Source organism: Vipera berus, assembly GCF_964194415.1.
Source record: "Vipera berus genome assembly, chromosome: Z".
Classification (NCBI taxonomy): Eukaryota; Metazoa; Chordata; class Lepidosauria; order Squamata; family Viperidae; genus Vipera; species Vipera berus.
The window spans coordinates 52267886-52287851 of NC_138205.1; the positions used below are offsets into that span (position 1 = coordinate 52267886).

At 46.3% G+C, this 19966-nt stretch overlaps 1 protein-coding gene across 1 annotated transcript in view; it reads left to right on the forward strand.

The window, feature by feature from the left end:
- Nucleotides 1–19000, forward strand: part of LOC308678980 (transmembrane protein 106A-like) — a gene marked incomplete at its 5' end in the record, with an annotated part of 30148 nt that extends 11148 nt beyond the window's left edge. The window contains 3 exon segments of the mRNA XM_081346210.1: nucleotides 850–892; nucleotides 17366–17797; nucleotides 17886–19000.
- Between the last annotated feature and the right edge of the window lie 966 nt (nucleotides 19001–19966).

A 19966-nucleotide genomic window follows, 5' to 3' on the forward strand; every position in this document is an offset into this window, starting at 1 on the left:
CTTGTTTTTTATATGTTGAAAGAAGCTTTTTTTGTTATTTTTGACTTTGATCGCAAGCCTTAGTTCATTTTGAGCCTTAGCTTCCCTCACTTCATCTTTGCAGGCACGGGCTGTTTGCTGATATTCTGCCTTAGTTATGTGCCCCTCTTTCCACTTCTTATACTTGTCCTTTTTATCTTTCAGTTTATCAGAGAGTTCTTTATGCAGCCATGCTCATTTCTTTTGAAAGCTTTTATTTTTCTTCTTTGTTGGTATTGTGCTAGACTGGGCCTTTATTATCTCACTTTTCAAAATTTCCCAAGCTTCTTGAGTTGTTTTCCCCTTTAGGATTCTCATCCATGCACTGCTTTCTAATTGCTTGCATTCAATTGCTAAGTGCTAGTTCACGTGTATGTTGTAGCGGGTGCTATCCGGCCCAGACTGGTTGTCTCCAGCCGGCTAAGTAGGTCTTTGGGTGGGAAACCTATCCTTCAAACCTATTGGTCTCCACCTATTGGCCAACCATATAAACAGCTGCACAGCAGCTCCCTTGTTTCTTCTGTTCTTTTCTGACCTTTGATAAAGCATGTTGCTGTTTTGAACCTTCCGTCTTGCTCAATGCCTGCAAGAACCGGCTACACAACAATGGTGGTGATGCATTCAGTCATGTCCAACTCTTGGTGATTCTATGGGCCAAGTCTTATTTTAGGTCTTATTTTAGGGAAACAGTGTATACATCTTTCATATAAATGCTAAGAGTTTGTGTAATTTTCCAATACAGAAATGTATGCCACATTTCGTTTGAATATTGTCAAAAGGGTTTTATCCAGGCTAAACTTTCACCATTTTTTCTTTTATTGTTTGTTTAAGGACACTTCTGGATGGAATGGAGAGAGGTACACTTGAAAAACAGGTGTGTAAATGCAGAAGCAACCACAAGTATTACAGATGTGGCTTAGGCAAGCCTGAACAATTAATAATAATAATAATAATAATAATAATAATAATAATAATAGTAGTAGTAGTAGTAGTAGTAGTAGTAGTAGTAGTAGTAATGTAACTGGGTGGTGGATTATTTTTTTTTTAGATTTTGCAGGGTGCCATAAATTTGTTTAAATAAATAAAATATAATCCTGTCATTTTGCGAGTGTAATAAACTCAATGGGGCTTAGTTCTGAGTACATATACGTTAGGATTGGGTTGCAGTGTTTAAGAAAGATTGGCTTTTACTTGGCAACTGATGTCTAGAGCCATCTGTTGTACTCTTTTTAAAGGTAACTGCTCCTGTTTTAAAGTCTCTCATTGAATTTTAAAGTCATCTAAGCCAGCACTGCAGTAGTGTGGATTAAGAAGGCAGCTTCCCATCCATTCCTCCTGAATTTGCCATTTCCCTCGCTTCTCTCCATTTCTTCTGGATCCTGTAAGCCAATCCATTGTCTTCAGGAACAGGAAGCACCCTTATTTTCTGCCCACATAGAAGTAATTCAGAACCATTCTGGCTTCTCTGTGTAGAAGGAGAAGAAGGCTGTTGTAATAGCCAATGGTCTTGATCCCAGCCTGTCCTACACCTGTGATTTCTAGATGACTGACAGTTTGAAATGCCCAAATACATGCTATAGTATTTAGAAAAAAGCAGTATTTTGAACCTTTTTGGTAGACGTTTTTATGACATACTGCAGTTCCCACATTGTGCCAAACTGTGGATGACCAGAAAATTATTTCTGGAATAAATCACAATGGCTGGATTCACAAAACCTGAAATGAAAATATGGCTTATTTGCAACTTAATGTGTAAAGTGTATTGAGTCAGGTGCACAAACCATGTCATACAGTTTTATGTATTTTGTATAGTATTCCTATGGGATCTTTTCAGAAGAAAAGTTTTGCTATAACCAGTTGTGACTTATTAAATATACCAATATTAACAAAGATGGCTTTGTTTACTGCAAGTATATTTGTATCAACTAGATGAATTGATAAAAGCCTCATTCCCAAACAATATTAAAGCATGCATTTATTTCATAGATCATAACTAATCCCAAATTAAATGACATATATTAAACCCAACACCACTTCCAAAATTTAGGAATACTAGGACTGGGGAATTTTTTAAAATTACAGCTACTAACTACTAATGTTACTGGCTACTAATACTAATTGGCAGTAGTACAAAATATGTTCCAGGATTCCCTATCGTAGATAAAGAGGGAGCTAAAACTGGTGACCTAATTAGGAGTTCACAATTAAGTTTGCTCTAATTTCCTAGCCACATATTCCTTCAGGAAGAACCTCCATTCCAGGAATTGGAATTTGAGATTCAAATAAAATGATAATGCAACATATAAATTAAAATCTTAGAATGAAGTTTTATGATCATTTTTAACATCCTTTCCTCATGTTCAGACATCAGCATCATCATTTCAAAAGCCTCTTTGGTTTAAAGATATGTATCAACCTCTAGAGGAAATAAGGAAAAAAGACATGATTGATAAATTACTTGATGAAGAGTCCACAGGAGAGGGGGACTTCCGGGTGGCAAGGCGTCGCCGGAGGCAGCCATTTTTTGGCGGTCAGCCTCGCGTCTCCGTAGAGCCGCCGAAAACAGCGCCGATCAGCTGTTTCGGCGGCTCGGAAGCCCCCTCCTCGGGAGAAGAGGAGGGGGTGAGCGCCCAGGTAGGGGTAGAGCTCTCCGGGGCCACCAGAACTTAGTGTTGGTGGCTGAAGGATTGAGCCCCCCCGAAGCCTGGGCATGCTCCGGACTGCGAGGCACCTCTGCTCCGGGTTTTTTGGAGCAGAACAGGGCGTTTGCAACCATCCCTGCTAGCAAGGAAGAACTTTTGAGAACGAAGACGCAGGCAGAGCGATGCAGGAGATTTTGGTGAAGATGGTGTTTTGATCTTTAACTCAATGGACTTTGCTGAGATCGTACGTGGAAGTGCGTAGCTAACAATAGTGGGTGAAAATGGCAGCTATATCTTCTAAAGTTCCTGCACGGGCGCAGCAGTCCTCGCTGCAAACGTTATTGTCCCCTGCACCTGTATTTGCATCAGCCCTTACAGTAAAAGATTTACAGAATGTGCTGCAAGAGACTATGGAAAAGCAAATGCAACAATTTGCTGAGATAATGGATAAAAGGTTGGAGGAGAAGCTAACAGAAAAACTAGCTAAGGTTATGGATGAAAAGATTACAGAGAAATTAACAGAAATGAGAGCAGACATTTTATCTGCATTGCAAGGCATGGTTACATGTATTGAGAATTTGGATGAAAGAGTGGAAGATCTCAGTCAAAATGATATTAGATTGGAAGCAAAAATGACAGAAATTGAAAATGTAGAGAAAATTGATCATGATTTTATCTCGACACAGTATTATCAGATGGAGTTTGCTTTAAGGATTAGAGGCCTAAAAGAAAATCCTAAAGAAAATTTGAAGAAAATGGTTTCTGAGGCTTTGGAAGGGGTGCTGGGACGACCAGCAGTTGAAATAATGGAAGATATAGATAAAATTTTTCGTGTTAATTCTTGGATTGCAAGACAAAGGAAATTACCCAGAGATGTGGTGGTTTATTTTACAAAGAGAATGATTAGAAATGAAGTTATCCAGGCCTCCTACAACATTGATTTTGTAATTGCTGAGCAAAAAGTTCTGATTTTAAAAGAGATCCCTCCAAGAATTTTAAGAAAAAGGAAGGAATTTGCTTTTTTGACACAAGAATTGAGACGACGTGATATCAAGTTTAGATGGCAGATACCAGTGGGTATGGTGGTGACCTATGAAGGTACAAGGCATTGTTTTACTACGGTGATTCAGGCACGTGATTTCTACAGTAATGTTTTAAAAGCAGTCCCCATGCCACTTTTGGAATCTACAAAGAAGAAAGGTGAGAGAGAGTCCCAACGATACAGAGAGAATCTACAAGATGTTGAAGGAGCAATGCAGGCAGATGAGAAAGTTACAGGAGTGGATCAAATTTCAGTATCACCGGAGGAGGCCAGAAATTGGAAGAGGCGTGCTGCTTCTAGACGAATGAACCAAGCCTGAAGATTTAGTTGTATAAGTGCAGGAGATAACAATGTAATAAGGTTTATGGGAATTGAAATTGTTAGGAGGGCTAAATATCTGGGGATATACTTTTCACCCTTATAAAATAACTACGTGTTTGTAATATTTTGTGTTGCTTTAGTTTTAAGATGATTATGAAAATTTAACAGGGAAGATTTGTAGTAGTGCTTACTGATATTTTGTAGGTTATGATTTATTATTTATTATTTGGTTGGTATGTATATTTACGGTGTGATAAGAAGGTGGATATTGTGTTCCAGGTATATACTTTGCGATATGCTATGGGCAACTTTGGGAAAAATTATAGATGAAAGTTAACTGGTAATATTTTAATGGGTAATAATGAAATATGTAATAGAAAATATAAGAATGATGTGATTATATAAAAAATTTTAAGCTTGGGAATATGCTATGGTGCAATTTTGGGGAAAATTATAGATGAAAGTTAACTTGTAATATTTTTATGGGTAATAATGAAATATGTAATAGAAAATATAAGAATGCTGTGATTATATAAAAAGTTTTAAGTTTGGAAAGTAATGTATGGTATCTTAAGTAGTATAATATATTAGGAGAAGGAAAGGTTGTATAAACTTGGTTTTAGTATGGAAATTTAAAGTCTAGTTGGAAAGAAGAATAGTTTTTAATAATTGATATAAAATTGTTTTATTTGTGATTGTTCTTATTGGGTATTATTGATATTTTTCGAGGATATGGTATCTTAATGCACCTGAAAGACTATTTGCAACAGAGAGATACTATGGAGTAAAGGGGACTAAAAAGTATTATTTTGTATTTGAATAATTATTGATATGATATATATACGTTTGGAGTTTATCTATATGAGTTAAAGTGCGATAGTTTAAATCAGGGGTCTTCAAACTTGGCCCTTTTATGACTTGTGGACTTCAACTCCCAGAATTCCTCAGCCAGTTGCGCTGGCTGAGGAATTCTGGGAGTTGAAGTCCACAAGTCATAAAAGGGCCAAGTTTGAAGACCCCTGGTTTAAATAGTTTAGGATTGTTTGCATAAGTTAGATTATGATTGTTTGTATTTTTATACCCTGTACTCAGCTCTGGGAAGTCGGGGGGAGGGGAAGGGAGGGAGGGGTTGGGGAGGGTTGGGGAGTGGGAAGAGGGTGGGAGGGGAGGGGGTTGGGAGGTGTTTTGTTTTGCTAAAGATAAAATGTATTGTAAAACTTTTCAATAAAAAAAAGAGTCCACAGGAGAGGAAAGTATATACCACAGGTCGGCAACCCATGGCTGCGGAGCCGCATGCGGCTCCCAGGCCTCCTCCCTCTGCCATGTTTACTTTTGGGGGAAAAAAGTGGCACTAAAAAATTTAATCAATTTAAACTTCTCACAAAAAAACTTGAAAAGTTTAAATTGATTGGTTGGTTTTTGGGACCGCCCACAAACCGTTTGTGGTTCCGCCCACAAACCTCTTTGTTTTTTAACTGCACTTGGCAGAGTGGAGGAAGAGATGGGAGAACTAAAAAGGTGAGTAGGGTGGGGTGGCGGAGGCTTGCATATCTGCTGCCTTCACCACCTCTTCGTTTGCGGTGGGGGGGTAGGGTTAGGGTTGCCTCCCCTTCTCCTCGCCGAGGCTAGCAGCCCCGGCCGGGAGAAGGCGCGTTTCCCCCCCCCTTCCTTCCTTCTCGCCGAGGCTAGAAGTTCCAATGGGGAGAAGGCTCGTTTTTTTCCCCTCCTTCTCCTCGCCGTGGCTAGAAGCTTCGACGGGGAGAAGGCTCGTTTCCCCCCCCCTTCCTTCTCGCCGAGTCTAGAAGCTCCAACGGGGAGAAGGCTTGTTTCCCCCCCCTTCCTTCTCCTCGCCGTGGCTAGAAGCTCCAACGGGGAGAAGGCGCATTTCCCCCCCTTCGTTCTCCTCGCTAAGGCTAGAAGCTCTGACGGGGAGAAGGCTCGTTTCTCCCCCCCTTCCTTCTCCTCGCCGTGGCTAGAAGCTCCAACGGGGAGAAGGCACATTTCCCCCCCCCTTCGTTCTCCTCGCTAAGGCTAGAAGCTCTGATGGGGAGAAGGCTCGTTTCTCCCCCCCTTCCTTCTCGCCGAGGCTAGAAGCTCCGATGGGGAGAAGGCTTGTTTCCCCCCCTTCCTTCTCCTCGCCGTGGCTAGAAGCTCTGACGGGGAGAAGGTGCATTCCCCCCCTTCCTTCTCGCAGAGGCTAGCAGCCCCGGCAGGGAGAAGGAAGGGGTGTTTTCCCCCCCTCCCTTCTCCGCGCTGAGGCTAGCAGCTCCGACGGGGAGAAGGCTCATTTTCCCCCCCTTCTCCTCGCCGAGGCTAGAAGCTCCAACGGGGACAAGGCTCATTTCCCCCCCTTCCTTCTCCTCACCGAGGCTAGAAGCTCTGACGGGGAGAAGGCGCGTTTCACCCCCCTTCCTTCTCCTCGCCTAGGCTAGCAGCTCCGACGGGGAGAAGGCTCGTTTCCCCCCTTCCTTCTCCTCGCCGTGGCTAGAAGCTCCGACAGGGAGAAGGCTCGTTTTCCCCCCCTTCCTTCTCCTCGCTGTGGCTAGAAGCTCCAATGGGGAGAAGGCGCGTTTCCCTCCCCTTCCTTCTCCTCGCTGAGGCTAGCAGCCCCGGCAGGGAGAAGGAAGGGGCGTTTTTCCCCCTTCCTTCTCCTCGCCGAGGCTAGCAGCTCCGATGGGGAGAAGGCTCATTTCCCCCCCTTCCTTCTCCTCGCCGTGGCTAGCAGCTCCGACGGGGAGAAGGCTCGTTTTCCCCCCCTTCTCCTCGCCGAGGCTAGAAGCTCCAACGGGGACAAGGCTCATTTCCCCCCCTTCCTTCTCCTCACCGAGGCTAGAAGCTCTGACGGGGAGAAGGTGCATTTCGCCCCCCTTCCTTCTCCTCGCCTAGGCTAGCAGCTCCGACGGGGAGAAGGCTCGTTTCCCCCCCTTCCTTCTCCTTGCCGTGGCTAGAAGCTCCGACGGGGAGAAGGCTCGTTTTCCCCCCCTTCCTTCTCCTCGCCGTGACTAGAAGCTCCAATGGGGAGAAGGCGCGTTTCCCTCCCCTTCCTTCTCCTTGCTGAGGCTAGCAGCCCCGGCAGGGAGAAGGAAGGGGCGTTTTTCCCCCTTCCTTCTCCTCGCCGAGGCTAGCAGCTCCGATGGGGAGAAGGCTCGTTTCCCCCCCCTTCCTTCTCCTCGCCGTGGCTAGAAGCTCCGACGGGGAGAAGGCGCGTTTCCCCCCCTTCCTTCTCGCCGAGGCTAGAAGCTCCGACAGGGAGAAGGCGCATTTCCCCCCTTCCTTCTCCTCGCCGAGGCTAGCAGCTCCGATGGGGAGAAGGCTCGTTTCCCCCCTTCCTTCTCCTTGCCGTGGCTAGCAGCCCCATTTCCCCCCCCCTTCTCCTTGCCGTGGCTAGCAGCCCCAGCAGAAAGAAGGGGCGGTTTTCCTCCCCTTCTCTCTGCGAGGCTTGAAACAGTTCCTCCATAAACATGTAACCGAATCATTACTTGACTCTTTCACAAAAACTAATACATTAATCTCTAGTTTGCACATTAGTTTCTAGCTTCATAAAAATGTTCTGCACTTGGTTTTCCACTAAGGAAGCAAAAAAGACATATCCAAATTTTAAGGGTTTTATTTAAACTTCATTTGTGAAGCATGTAACTTTAACCTTGATAATCATAAGCAGCTAACATTGCTTTTTCACTTTGTGCAATTACTGAATTAAATTTGTATGTATATTTGGAGCCGATCTTGAGCTGACTTTACTACTTTTAATTCCTCCCTTCTGTTTATTGTTATATTTAGTTGTATAGCTAAAGCTCATTTATTCTTAAAAGCTTTTCCATTGGTATTTTGGGTCACTGGACATCTTAACATCTTAAATCCAAATGTTATGTGATTGATATTTTTATTAGGTCCAGTTTTCAAGTGTTTCCATAGCTATAAAATTCCTATCTTGTGAAACTTCTAGAGCAGACCTTACGAGCAAGTTACCACTATTATTGCAGAGAGCTTATCCTTGTTTGGGATTGTGGTCTGAGTTGGTAAAGTGATTTCTAGAGAGCTGCAAACCAAGTATTTTATAAGGGACTTTATATTTCACACAGATTGTGCAACCCTCTAATAAATGTTTCATACTCTGCAGGGGGAGCTCCTCCCCCCCCTGCTCCCCCAAGAGATGGAATTGCAGCTTCTCTTGCTTGGTGGGCTTTGGGAGGGGGGCAGGAAGACCCTTGGCTCCTTCCCTCCCTCTTTCTCTCTCTTTCTCCTCCTCCTTCTCACCCTCTGCTCTTGGATCAGGCTGTATTTTGTTTTTTTCCCCCTTTTTATCTCTTCGATTTTTCTGTTTTTCTTCTTCTGCTGCTTATAAATGAATAATAACAGTCACCAAATGGGAGGGGTGTTTACTCGTTCCCAAGCAGCTGAGGGGAAACGGTCTTGGAGTTGCTCACAGCCACCTGTGTGCAAGGCTGGCATTTTAAAAAGGATTTTACCTTAAGAACCTGGGTAAGGAGGCGCAGGTGGGGCTACCAGCCCCAAGGACTCGGGTAGGCAACCTTGGCTCTTTTATGACTTGTGGACTTCAACTCCCAGAATTCCTCAGCCAGCCATGCTGAGGAGAAATGGAGAGGTTTCCATGCTGGCTCAGGAATTCTGGGAGTTTAAGCCCAGGACTCATAAAACAGCCAAGGCTGCCTACCTGTCACAAGGGGAAACCAGATTCACTTAACAACCCTAACCCTAATTTATCAACTGCAGTGATTCACTTAGCAATGGTGGTAAGGTCGCAAAATGGAGCAAAACTCATTAAACAAACGTCTCACTTAACAACACAAATCCAACCCAACCAAATAAAATGGCTTAACAAAAAGGTATTCGTCTCTTAACAGTGATTTTTTGAAAACTGCTGGAATACTGCTGACTAAAGAAAAGGCCAGTTTATTCCTCAGGTGACTGTCCTACTTTCCAAGTAAGTGGCAGGGAGGGGGGAGGGAGAGAGAGAGAAGGAGAATATGAATATATGTGGTTGTCCTTACTAGACTTTTAGTAAAGAACTTTAATGAAATATTTGTGGTTTTTATAGTTTGCACTGGCTTTTACTATTTTCATTTATAATCCTTAATATAAATATTTGAAAAACAGGACATAAAAATGTGACAGAGACAGAGAGAAAGAGACAAAGAGAGACAGAGAATAACCTGCTATAATCCTGCTGGAATGAAAGGTTATGACAGCTCAGATTACATTGCAGGATCCTCTCTCAGTGTGGATGTTGTGAGTCCTCTGGCTTTCAGAGGGTGGGGCCAAGAGAGTGACTGGATGAAAATGAGTGCACCTGACCAAGTGCAATTAAAGTTCTTAAACTTTTTTTGTGATATCGATTAAGATGGTGAAGCATTTTAATGTCCATGTTAAACTCATGAAGAGCTGGCTGGCTGGGGAGGGGGGATCATGGCTCTCAAAAAATAAGAGCCGGCTGTGCTTCTTGCTCATGTTGGGGGCAATAAGCTGACTTTGTAATAATGCCGCTTGGGGGGGGGGAAAGCCCTAATAAGCAGGCATATACATAGAATGAAGGCTATTGCTAAGCACATTGATTTGTGCTTAGATTGTAAGACACCTGGAGTCTTCGGAGATGGGCGGGATATAAATGGGATTAAATAAATAAATAAATAAATAAATGTTCACTTGCCTTCTGCACCTTGGGTGTGGGGGGGAGGACAAGCTTTGCTGCTGCGGTTTGCTTGGCCATGCCCGGGCTATGTCCTGCCGCTGCCTCCCAACCTCCACCTTTGCCACTGGGTAAAGCAGCGGTGGAGCGCTCTGTCCTTGGGGGGAAGCAGCAGTGGCAGTGGAACGCTCCATCAGGTGGGGGGGAGTAGTGGAGGCTGGGTGCTGTGTGTGTGTCGGGGAGAATCTTTGCAGGAAACTGGTTCTTACATTATTTGATTCACAATACTGGTTATAATTGCCACCATGCGACACCCACCAGCATGAGATTTATTTTGCTGTTTGCCCCTCAATAGGCCAACCATGGACAAATCATCCAAGAGAAGAAAAATTTCAGAAGAACACAGAGTGTTTAATGATGAATGGGCACATTCTTTTGCTTTCACCACTGACAAGACTGGTTTACCAGTATGTCTAATATGTGGTGAGAAATTTGCAAACAACAAGAAGTCTAATGTTGCAAGACATTTCCAAAATAAACACACAGCCTTTGCTGAAAAATACCCAGAAGGAGAAGAGAGAAAAAAAGCTGTTTCAGAATTGATGCGGAAGGTTGATCAGAGCAAGAATCAATTTAAGAAGTGGGTGACGTCTGCAAGTTCAACTACATATGCTAGTTTTGTGGCTGCTCAGGAAATAGTCAGGCACGGGAAGCCGTTCACAGATGGAGAATATATGAAGGAATCATTCATTAACATTTCAGAACATCTATTCTCAGACTTCAAAAACAAGAGTGAAATTGTGCAGAAAATCAGAGATATGCCCCTCTCTGCGAAGACTGTTAAAGACAGAACCCTAAAAATGGCAGAAAACATCACCAGACAGCAAATTAAAGACATCAATTCAGCTGAGGCATACTCAATTGCCTGTGATGCATCCAAAGACACAAGTGATATTGAACAAATAGCGCTGTTCTGCCGATATGTGAACTCTGCTGGGCCACAGGAAGAAATGTTTGAGTTGATACCACTGAAAGGCCAAACAAGGGGAGAGGACATCTGTGAGGCTGTCTTGGATTATTTTAGAACCAATGAAATCAACACCACCCACCTTGTGTCAGTGGCTACTGATGGGGCACCGAGTATCACAGGAGTGCAGAAGGGCTTTGTGGCTTTACTGCAGAAGTCACTGGGTAGAAAGCTGCTAACATTTTATTGCATCCTGCACCAAGAGGCATTGTGTGCTCAAACATTTCCTCCAGAATGCACAGAAGTGAACCTGGTCATTCAGATTGTCAATAAAATAATGGCACAAGGTGTTAGATGTTTTGTGCCAGCCATGGCAGTTCCCCAAAAAGGTCATCAGATGGGAGCAAAGAGGCTTCTTTGCTCCCCTGCAGCCCCATTGGCGAGAGTGTTTTATGGTTATCAATCAAGATCAGCAACCCTGCCTGCAGCCCCTGAAGCAAACTCAGCTCCAGGTGAAAGCACAGATGACCTCCATTCCCTTAGAGGATCCAGAGGGGCACCAGGGACTCCTTCAAATGCCTCCCTACATCTGAATGCCACAGAGGGAAGCATGGAAGGCTTGCATTCCACCCAAGACTGCTCAGATGCAGCAGAAACGGACCTGGCTCAAGCCAAACGCCGCGTGAGCCAGATGACTGAACAGGAACGCGAAGAGCTGCTTCTAAAGCTCCTTACAACGCAAAGGACGCCACAAGCCTCTCCACGGGGGACCCCAGCGCAGAGGGACTCTAGGTCCTTTCCCAGAGCCCACGAGGCCCCCCAATATGGCCACCCTGAGTGACCCCGGGACCCCAGAGCTTTTGGTGTGAAATTTCCCGCCAAGCTATGACCTACAGCTTCCTGGGGCAACCGGAAGCAAGATGGCAGCCCCCAGAGCGTCCACATGGCCTGATACCGGAAACAAGATGGCGGCCCCCAGTAACCCCACATGTTCTAACAAAGATAGGCCTCAACTAAGCCTGAAGGCCCAGCAATCTGTAGCATCCAGCCAAAGCAGCATGCAAACCACCTGGTCCTCCCCACCAGAAAGCCTTAGGGCCTATGATAACAATGAAGCCCACCCAGCCGCGCCTACTGCAGCAGAGATTGGAGCTTCTATCCGGACCCTGGTTGCAGCTCTGGAGGCTAAAACGACTTCAGCCTCAACATCGGGGGTAGCCAGCCTCCCTCACCACTCAAGGCCTCCTGTCCTCTCCCCGGGGCCTAACTGCCAGGAGGCGCCCAGCCTAGAGCCTCCCAACTCCGTCCAGCAACCCCAGAGGGCCCCTACTGAACCCCCAGGGGCCCCAACTTTCCTTTCGCCGCCCCCCAGATGCTCTCCTTACCAGATGGCCTTTGGGGGGGCTATGGATGAGGGCAGCCGCCCCCAGGTTCTTCAGGACCAGCGATGGGCTTTTCAAAGCAATCAAGGCAATCCAGTGCCCAGGGGATTTCAGGAGGAATCTATGCAGCATATGAGGCCTTCTCAAACAAAAACTCAAATGCAGGCTGGCAAATCTGGGCTCTGCCCCCCCTATGCCTCATGGGAAGAAGGGAAAAATCCTGAACAACGCCCTCCCCCGGATCACATGGTTTCCGGGCACGCCCAGTTGGAGCTATTCAATAATCAAGGAAAAATTCCCTCCACGACCACTAGAGGGATACCTCTACCTTTTATCTCAATGGATAGCTCTCAGATGTTTGCTAATGGGACTGACAAGAATTTTTTCCCAGCATCTAATCTACCAAATGACTTTAAAAAACTACAACTTGGGGGGGAGAATTACAACAGTTGGAATAGAGACATGCAGGTATGTCTCTTAAAGGATGGGACTCTAGAGATGGTTCTGAACCCACCCACCCCTACCCTGGGGACCCCGAGAAGAGTGGCATCATAGGCAAGCATACACCACTCTGCTGGGCTCACTGGATGGCAACTTGTACTCCAGCATTCCAGATGGACTCAAAGCTGGTGATCTTTGGCAGTTATTATACAATTTATTCAACAGCGACAGCATCAGTTCGCTCACCAGACTCACATCTGAGTTTTACAACACCAAACGGAGGTTTGGCGCTAGTATGCCTGAACATTTGGGAAAATTGAAAACTCTCAGGGCAGAACTGATGTCCAGAGACTACCCAGTAACTGATGCTAACATAGTCGCTGTCATTCTGGCTTCCCTGGACAGGAGTTGGAGCAGCTTCATTGTTTCACTGGAGGGCACAACGAAGGAAGCCATGACTTTGTCCTACCTCACAGGCAGACTCATCGAAGAAGATAGAAGGCGAAGAAATGCAGGAGAATACGCCAGAGTCACCACTCAGCAAGCCAGAAGGGGGCGCCACAACTCAGAGCAGGTTAATGCTCTACTTATGTGTTTCATCTGTGGCTCTGAGGAACATCTGAAGAAAGACTGTCCCCATCAACAACAAGCCCCCAAATGTGGTCCCAATCAAGTAAGGGGCAAGGAGCAAGGAAGGGGGAGTGGCGGGGGCAAAGGAAGTACCAAGCGCAATTTTCTGCATACTTGTTCTCTCACCCCCACCACAAAGGCTGATAGCTCCACTGACTTATGGTTACTGGACTCTGGAGCTTCATCTCATATTACCAATATGAGTCAAGGGTTTAAAAGGTTAAAGAAAATTAACTCATCTGTCAAAGTGGCAAACGGTGATAAAGCTTTAGTTGTTGGGGAGGGCACTGTTTCTGTACCCGGGCTGGGAAAAGTTGAAGGGGTATTGCATGCTCCCTCCATTGCCAATAATCTATTAAGCATTATCAAATTATGTGACGATGACAAGGTGGAAGTTTTATTTCGTAAAGGGGGAGGTCATGTCACCCGGAACCAGAGGGTCATTGGAAGTATTGCCATCATAAATGGTTTGCCATACTTCTCCCCTGAGAACCCACCCACCTCAGAAGGGGACCCACAGCCAGCCCCAAGGCCGTTTAAGGAGCGCAAGGCCGAAGCGGTTGCACCCAAGCTCCCACAACCTGCCCCAAGGCTTCCCAAGGGCAGTGTGGGCAAGAAACCCGAACCTCAGCAGTCACCTCCGCCAGCACCGCTTAAGGCAACCAGAGCCAAGAGGGTGTCAGTGGGGAAGCCGCTCCACGATAAGTGTGCCCATCTCTTACACAGAAGATTAGGTCATGCGAGCTTCCCTGTAGTTGAAAAGATGGGAGAGTTTGCTAAGGGAGTCCAGCTCAAGGATTGTGAGGTGTTTCTGGACTGTGCCATTTGCAAGAAGACAAAGAGGAAGGCTGTCCCTATCCCAAAGGTGTCACTGCGTAAAGCCCAATACCCATACCAACTAGTACATGTTGATTTGGTTGGGCCTTTCACACCATCCCTAGGGAAAAGACAGTATTTTCTCACTGCCGTTGATGATTTTTCACGATACGGCCACGTGTATACCCTCACAGAAAAATCCAAAGCCTTTGATGCCATAAAGTCACTGTACAACTTTATAGAGACCCAGTATAAGACCAAGATCGCACAATTGCAGAGCGACCACGGGGCTGAGTTCATGTCCCGAAAATTCCAGGGCTGGGTAAGGCGTAAGGGCATCCGCCATTTTCTTACTGCACCATTCACCCCTGCTCAGAATGGCATAGCAAAAAAAAGAAATGGAATCCTGCAAACTATGATGCGTAGTCTGATTGCAGACGCTGGAGTCACAGAATCATACTGGGCAGAGGCGATGCACTATGCCAATTACACCTTAAACCGCACCTGGAGCAGTGTTGTGAACCAGACCCCATATTTCCTGGTCCACGGTAGGAAACCAAGTCTGGGACATTTACGTGTTTTTGGTTCCTACGCGTGGGTGCACATCCCCAAGCAGCTGCGAAAGAAGGGGAGATCTGTCTCCCAGAGACTGAGGTTCTTGGGCTATGCTCCTGGCTCCAAGGCCTATCGTTTCCTGGGAGAAGGGAGCAGGCCTGTGACTTCCCAATCTGCCTCTTTCGAAGAGGACTCCAATTAGACCCAGATCCACTCGAATGATCTGAGCCCATATGTCAACCGACCCAGCAAGAACACACCGACCACGACATCACGTGAGACAACCACATACCCTGCCACCGACGAAAGTGAGGAACAAGACGAGGATGAGCCGTCCAGTCCCATGGGGAAAGACATGCCGTCTTCATCCCCAGCGACGCCTCAGAGACCCGCGGAAGAAAAGGGTGGTGAGTGGCAGAAGGTAAGGAGGTCAAAGCGGTCCAACAAAGGGATCCCGCCAAAGAGAATTGACATTGGGCACATCGCATCTGTCAACAGTGTTGTGGTCACCCCAAAATCCTTCTCTGACATCCAGGAGCTGCCCATCGAAGAACAGGAGAAATGGCAGCTCGCGATGGAGAAGGAGATGCAGAGCCTAAAGAAACTCAAGGTCTTCACCCCCCAGCAACCACCAAAGGAGAGAAAAGTCATTGGCCCGTTTGGTAGCTCAAGGGTTCGCTCAACGCTACATGGAGGACTACGCGGAGACCTACTCTCCAACCGTCTGGGCAGAGAGCATCAAGGCCGCCCTCGTAACTGCAGCCGCTTTGGGGGAGGAAGTCTTCCAATTCGACATCCAGACGGCTTACCTCCACGCCAACTTGGACCGGCAGATCTACGTGAGGGCCCCTCCTGGCTACCAGCAAGAAGGGGAAAATACATGGTTGCTCCACAAAGGGTTATATGGCCTCAAGCAGTCGGGGAAATTATGGTATGACTGCCTTAGAAAAAGTTTAGAACGAGTTGGTTTCACTGCATCCCATGCAGATGAATGTGTTTTCACACGCAACTCCAAGGGTACCACAGAACGGGTGTTAGTTTATGTGGACGACCTACTATATGTAGGGCCTGACAAGGAAGTGTGTGATGAATTTGCCAAGGCCCTGGAAGAAAAGTTTACCCTGAAGTCTTTGGGGCGGGTTGACAAGTACTTGGGTGTGCACATCTTGGCCACTAAGGGGGGGTTCGCTCTATCTCAAAAAGAAAAGATAGAGGAGTTATTGGCCAAATGCAAAATGGCAGAATCTAACCCAACGCATAGCCCGATGCAAAGTGACTATTACAATCACACTCACAAGGACGGTCCTGAGTTCACAGATAATACTCTTTACCGATCTGTGATTGGCTCCTTGCTATACATCAGCAATTGGAGCAGGCCTGACATAGCTTTAGCTGTGAATCTATTGTCCAGGCATGTGGAACACCCAAAGGAATTCCACTGGAATGCTGTTAAGAGGGTACTTAGGTATCTCAGGGGCACAACCGATGCTCTCCTTATGCTGGAACCAGAGAAGGGGAAGATGACCCAGCTCTCCGCTTACTCAGACGCAGACTGGGCTGGTGACACCAAGAGTAGACGGAGCACCTCTGGTTTCCTCATATTGCTAAATGGCTGTCCTGTTCATTGGCATGTTAGGCAGCAAAAATTTGTTTCTTGCTCCACGGCCGAGGCGGAATATGCCAGCCTGTCAGACACGGCCAATGATTTGATTTGGTTCAATGCTCTGATAACGAGCATCTGGGCATCTCCTCCTCTGCCCATCCAAATTCAAGAGGACAATACAGCCGCAATTGCAATCTCGGGGGCATATGCGGTGGGCTCTAGGTCCCGCCACATAGACATACGTTATAAAAATGTCAGGCAGCTTACCAAAGAAGGGCTCATACGTGTTGAGCATTGTAACACAATTGACCAGATAGCTGATCTGTTCACCAAACCTGTTCCCATTGACTGGCACAACCTTCTGTGTAAGCGTTTGTGTTCGGTCTTCTGAATATTTTCATACATGTCTATGACACCTGCTCGCCCCTCACATACATTCACTGGTCCCTGTCATTGGCTGGCAAGAAGGGGAATTGTTAGATGTTTTGTGCCAGCCATGGCAGTTCCCCAAAAAGGTCATCAGATGGGAGTAAAGAGGCTTCTTTGCTCCCCTGCAGCCCCATTGGCGAGAGTGTTTTATGGTTAGGGAGGGGCTGAGACCCCCCATAAATACCTCTGCTCAAGGGGCTGCTCTTTGTTCTTGTTCTGTTCAGCTTCTTCCTCTGTTCCAGTTATGCTATGCTTGCTTGCTTTCTCTCTTTCATGAAGGCATGGATGCCTCCATGCCATATAGCTCTTTCTATCTAATCTAACGATGAATAAAGCTTCATATGATTGCATCTCTGCGTGATGCCTTTTACTTGGAAGCACCTTAACGATCCATCGACCTCATGAGACTATCTCACACAAGGTTTAAATCACCGTCAGTTTGCTGCATGTCTGGAAAAGGTGAAAACGTACCTGGGCAGCAAAGGGGGTCACCTATCCTGAGCTGGAACATCCAGAGTGGCTGGAAAAGCTATACTTCATAGTAGATAAGACAGCACACCTGAACAAGCTGAACACAAGTCTTCAGGGTAAAGGAGGCACAGCCCTGCACTTGCTGGAGGAAGTTATGGAATTTGAACGCAAGTTGACAGTGTTTGACAGAGATTTACAGAGAGGTACACTGTCTCACTTCCCCTCTTTGAGAGAGTTCAAACAAGGTAACAGTGTGATAGATTCAGAGTATTTGCAGTCTGTAATCATTGCAATGCAAACAGTGTTTGGGAAGCGATTCTGTGAGGAAAAAAATACATTATCTTTCCCTGTCACTCCCCTGACCAGCGATCCATCTGCTTTGAATATGACTGTATTTGCAGGTGTAAGTCAACCAGATCTGGAGATGGAACTTGCAGACATAGCCGACAAAGAGATATGGGCATCCAAGTTCCAACGCTTGACAGATGCTCTTGAAGATGTTGCCCGTCAGAAGGCCAGTCTTGCACTGAATCACAAATGGAGTGATATTGAAAACCTTCCCAAACAGGACAAGCTTATATTTGATACATGGAATGCCCTCCCCAGCATGTACAGAAATATGAAGAAATATGCATTTGGAGTCCTGTCAATCTTCGGATCCACATATGTATGTGAACAGGTCTTCTCCAATATGAACTACATTAAAAACAAATATCACTCACGCCTCACAGACAACAGCTTGCAATCTTGTTTAAAAATGAAGGTGACATCTTACAGCCCTGATATGCAGATGCTGTGTGCTGATGTTGAGAAGCAAAAATCACATTAACCAGGTAAAATAATTATTTTAATTTGCTATTATTTTGCAAATATATATTTGATGTTCTTCAGTGAAAGAGTGCTTTTTTTATTCCTTGCCAGCTGACTGCACACTCCAGTACAGATGGACTGGCGGACAGGCACATGGACTGGTGGACGAGCAGACGGACGGACAAGCGGACGCATGGGCAGATGGACTGGCAGATGGGCACATGGACTGGTGGACAAGCAGACGGACAGACAAGCAGACGCATGGGCAGATGGACTGGCAGATGGGCACATGGACTGGTGGACAAGCAGACGGACGGACAAGCAGACACATGGGCAGATGGACTAGCAGACGGGCACATGGACTGGTGGACAAGCAGATGGACAGACAAGCAGACGCATGGGCAGATGGACTGGCAGATGGGCACATGGACTGGTGGACGAGCAGACGGACGGACAAGCGGACGCATGGGCAGATGGACTGGCAGACGGGCACATGGACTGGTGGACGAGCAGACGGACAGACAAGCGGATGCATGGGCAGATGGACTGGCAGGTGGACGGATGGACAAAACGTCAGAAGCAGAAGCATTTTGGGTTTGCTGCAGGTGGATAAGTTAAGTTTGGATTTTTATTTCATAAATATGAGGACTCAAATAGACATTGAGTATTATATTTGAAATTAACATTTAACCCAGTGTCTTTTTTTGGAGTTCAAAATGTTTCTGTTGCATGCTAAAATAAAAATTGGCTATTATTTTGCAAATATTTATTTGATGTTCACTGAAATAGACCTTTTTTTATTCATTGTCAGCTGACTGGACGCTACAGTACAGACATATGGGCTGGCGGATGGGCAGATGGACAGGTGGATGGGCAGACGGACGGGCAGATGGATGGATGAGCAGGCAGATGGACTGGTGGACAGATGGCAGATGGACTGGCGGGCGATGCGCGGATGGACAGATAAGAGGACGATGGGCAGATGGACTGGCAGACAGGCAGATGGGCGGGTGGGCAGATGGGCGGACGGACAGAATGACAAGCAGACAGCATTTTGGGTTTGCTGCATGGGGAAAAGTTAAGTTTGTCTTTATTTAATAAATATGAGGAGGACTCAAATGGACATTGAGTATTTTATTTGAAAGTAAACCTTCAACCCAGCGACTTTTTTTGGAAGTTCAAAATGTTTTTGATGTATACAGAAATAAAAAATTTTCTTTGTAGAAGTTCATTGATTTCATAAATTTTGCAGCTCCCAATGTTTTGTTTTTGGTGAGAAACGGGGACGCCAAGGTGTTCAAATCTGGGTGGGCTCCCAGCAAACACGCACCAAAGAAGTGATGGGAAAAGGGGGGGAGCGCCCCGTTTCTTCTTCAGGCAAAAACTCTGTGCTGAAGCCGGATTGGGGAGGGGGATGATGAGGAGGAAGAGCTGTGATTGACAAACTGCCAGCCAAACTCTTTGGGAGTGGGGGCGCAGGATGGAGAGGAGGGCAGCTTGCCTTGGAGAAGGCGGGGGGGAGCCAGTTTTAAAGGTTGTCCAGCTAAAAGGAAGCAAAGAATCTGGGCTGGAGTGCCTTGGAAAGGTGAGCAGGCAGCGCATCTGCACGGGCTGGTTGGGCTTTCTGCAGGTTTTGCCTGCAATTAAGGTAGGGTGAGTTTTTTGGCTCGGGAGGCTGGGGGAAGGGGGAGCTGCTTGTGGGGGGACATGCCTGCTCACATAAGTGCAAATGTGTTTCTTCTGCATAGAAGCTGCTTTGCTGAAAGTTATATCTTCTTTCTTTCCTTCCTTTTCTTCCACGTTCTTCGCCTCTCTGCTTTGTTCCGCCTCTGGGGATGGAGGGGGAAATTTGCTCTGCACCTTTTCCTCGTGTTTGTGTGTGTGTGTGTGTGTGTGTGTGTGTGTGTGTGTGTGTGTGTGTGTGTGTTTGAAGCCTCCGTTTGCCTGCCTGGCAAGGCGAGGGAAATTTGCTCGGCCTCCTCTCCGGTGTATGTCTCACTTAGGTAAGCTCCACTTTAATCAAATCCTGTTCTGCGCATGTGCATGCACATGTGCGTGCGCACGCGTATTTTGTGGCTCCCAGGGTTTTTTTTAGTGAGAGAACCGGTTCCAAGTGGCTCTTTCACCGATTCAGGTTGCCTACCCCTGATCTAGACTCTTTCAGCCTGGTTTCAGGCTTTGATATGGGATCA